Here is a 3,715-nt window from a genome sequence, read left to right on the forward strand (position 1 = left end):
AGGCTTTGAAACCATAACATAAAGGAGAAAAATCAAGAAACTCTTTCTTGAAATTTCATTAATTAGTTTCTTGGAATTCTATGGCCAAGAATTATGATTTTTATTATTGTTCATAATTTTATGGAGGAATTTGAGTTGTAAAGAATGATTCTTGGAGAAGGACTTACCTTGAAGAAAAATCTTGAAAACGATCTGAAAAAGATTGGAAGATGTTGCATGGAGTTTTCTAACTCAATGTTTCCTTAGGGTTTTGTCCTATGCTTTGAGAGATAAGAGAATAATGGGTTAAAATATGATCATTTGATTAACGTGGGTATTTAATTAGGCAAGAAAATCTTTTAGGATTTTCTTGGAGGTAAAATGCAAAAAGACCCTTTTAAATGTCTTATCGTCAAGTAATTTGTCATTACACTGTACCAGTTACTAAAATTGTCATAAATTTTTACTCAGAAATGGGATTGACGCAAAATTAGTTGCGTTGGAAAGCATATTCAATTACCTTTAATTGGATAGTTTATGGGTTACGTAACTCTTTATATTCTAAGAGATATGGTCGTTTTAAATTGAACCAAGTAAAATTTTACATCAAAACTTAAAAGAACTTAGGGATGAGTTGAATGAACTCTCTTCTAAAACCCTAAGGGGACGTTTTGTACAAAACCCTAAGGGATCGTTTGGTACAAAGACTAATAAAGCAGGGATTAGTAATACAGGGATTAGTAGTGCATGGATAATGTAATGCTTATTTTTATCAAATGTTTGGTTCATTGTTTCCCACCTCATCTTGTGTTTGTATTAAAATTTTATAAAAATAAACATCTTTTCAATTATACTCTTGAATTTTTTTTAAGTGTGTCAACGTATATAATTACCGGACAATATATATTTTTCTATGGCCTTGTAAATAATAGCTATGAGAACAAAAATTTTGTTGTCATGTTTGCTATATTTTTACTTGAATTATTTGAGGAGAAATAATGGTCATCTTAATAACGGTCAACAATCGTAAAATTGAATAAACCATCTACATTTACACATAAAATTGCAAGTTGTAATTTTAATATGTATGTAATTTTTTTAATTGTTCAGAATACAATTAATTAGAAACTCCCCCCCCCCCCTCCACACACAAACAAAAAAAATTAAGATCACTAACGTCATATACAAATACACAACTCACATTTCAAATTCGTAATTGATTTATTTAGTAACAAACAACTCTCTCTAAATAATTTGTAAGCGAATATATTGCGAGAGAACTGGATATATTCCTATCGCTTGAGCATTCTCTCGTTGTTATTCAAATGAATTTACTAGTATAAAACTAAAAATATAATCATAAAATCAAGAGATTAATAAATAATTGAACTCATTAGAGGGATATAATTGTCTTTACATAGTCTAATCCCATGGTGTTATATCCTATGTATTACTAATAACTCCAAAAGGAAGGTATTAGTAATACATCATCATACCATGTCGGAGGTATAACTAATCCATGAATTAGTTATTCATAGACCCATGTTCCTGCCAAACATAGTATTGAATAATACATTACATGATACATAAATTTTCTCATAATGCAGCATACGAAACGACCCCTAAGCGTATTTGATATATAAATATTGACTGAAATTAGATTTTTCCCCAGAATATTACTAAAATTCTATTTAATCTTATTCAATAAGGAAAATACATAAATACCTTTCATATTTTCAGGTATTTTTTCTTATTTGGATAATCCAACTTCAAATGGGCATATCTCCCTCATACAACCTCGAAAATTAGCAAACTCAACGAGCCTGGAAAGAGGATTCCAAGACCATTAATTTGATACCTTATGGTCTCCTAAATCATCATGTGCTAAACGTTATGGTTGTTTCATGTTGACCAAAAACTTAGAAGAACCTTGGAATGACTCCTCTTTAGTTCTTTTTGGAACTAAAGGTGCTACATCAAGCGACCTTAACACTTAAAAAAATTTCAAGTCCTCAATAAATTTTTACTCTCAACAAAGAATGGTTCGAGGCTTACCTCAATAATTTTCTAGGGTGTTATAAGGACACAACAAATTTATATGGGGTTGGGTCGATTGAGAATAGAAAAAATTGTTATACGGGGTGGAATAGGGCGGATTGAGAATTTTGCGTGTTTGAGTTAACCCACCCAGCACATTATAATCCCTATAGGATTTGTTAAAATTAAAAATGACTAGCAACTCACATTCACTTGTTTCCTATAAACTCAAAGAACTACGAACATAACAAAAATTGAATCATTTAAATACTCTCGTTTAAATTTATTTGTCTTATTTTAACATTTAGTCTATTTAAAATAGATGCATTTTTTGTTTATTGAAGAATCTTTAATTTTAACTTTTCACGTGACGTATTTAAGACTACAAGATGGAAGAATATTTTAGTTCATTCTACATATATTTAGTTTAAGACCACAAATTTTAAAAGTCTTCTTTATCTTTACAAAGTTAGACCAAATCGGAATAAGACATACAGACAAATTAAAACATAAAGAGTATATCAGTAATTATCAATTAGAAAAATGCAAGTTCATTAATAATTAAATTATTTCAATAATTGATTTACTACTGTTGAAGAGTCTCACATTAGTATTTGACAAAATTACATTTTAAAGTTCTTTTAAAAAGTTCGGTCAAATATTAATTGATATTCAAAAGTGTTTCTAGAATTCATTGATAAAATGAAAATTACTTATCAAAAAACTATTTTTTAGCAAAAAACTTTTGAACTAAACTAATTTAATAAACGTAGTTTTTTATGTGTATCCAAATAGGCTATAAAATTGACTTTTAGTAATAGCAATTATATAGCCGCTTGTTCATTTACACTCTATAAATATTGCACATTTATAAACTTGTCACGTTATGCACTCAAGGGTCTGACATAATGGTCAATGAAGATTCAATTTCAGCGGAGCCAAAAAATACTAAGGGCATGTTTGGAAGGACACCCTCGTAATTGGATTTGGTGTAATTATGTGGAATTACATTGTCTGACTTTTTTAGTTGGACATATAATTACTTGGTTTGCAGGTAATTGGTGTAATTGACAAAAGGGTATCACACTCTTGAATTCATAACCAAAGGTTGTGAATTGATGGTAATTACATGGTGTTATTAAAAGCTCTTCTCGTTCTCAATCTTATTTCATGTGATTCTATGCATTTTTTTTTTGTATTATCTATCTTTTATGCCATGCTTATTTCTCATTAGCATAAATTTATTAGTATTCTAATATTTGAATTCAAATAAAATTTATTGTTGAGTAAAATTTAAATCATATTTATGTATTCTATATTGAAACTAGCGATAAAAGTCTTATGTAAGATTTGTTTCTTTGAATTTCAAGCTTATGTTATATTTTCAGTTTCATTTAATTTGTTTTAGTAATATCAAATTTACATTGCAATTAATTTTTAATTAGACTTGATAGATTATCTTTTGGTCAAACATTTAATAATATATGACATTTCATTTATATTTTAATCTTTTTATGAAACATGGATTTCATGATATTAGTGGATACTTCATACTTTAGTTTTTATGATCAATTCAATTGAAATTTTTTAATTTGAAAAAATATAAATCACTTTTTGTTTTCACAATATTAGATAAGAATATATGTTTATAAATTAATTAATGAATTAATATATATAGATATACATACATATATATATA

Source organism: Solanum pennellii, chromosome 10 (assembly GCF_001406875.1).
Source record: "Solanum pennellii chromosome 10, SPENNV200".
In the NCBI taxonomy this organism is placed as follows: Eukaryota; Viridiplantae; Streptophyta; class Magnoliopsida; order Solanales; family Solanaceae; genus Solanum; species Solanum pennellii.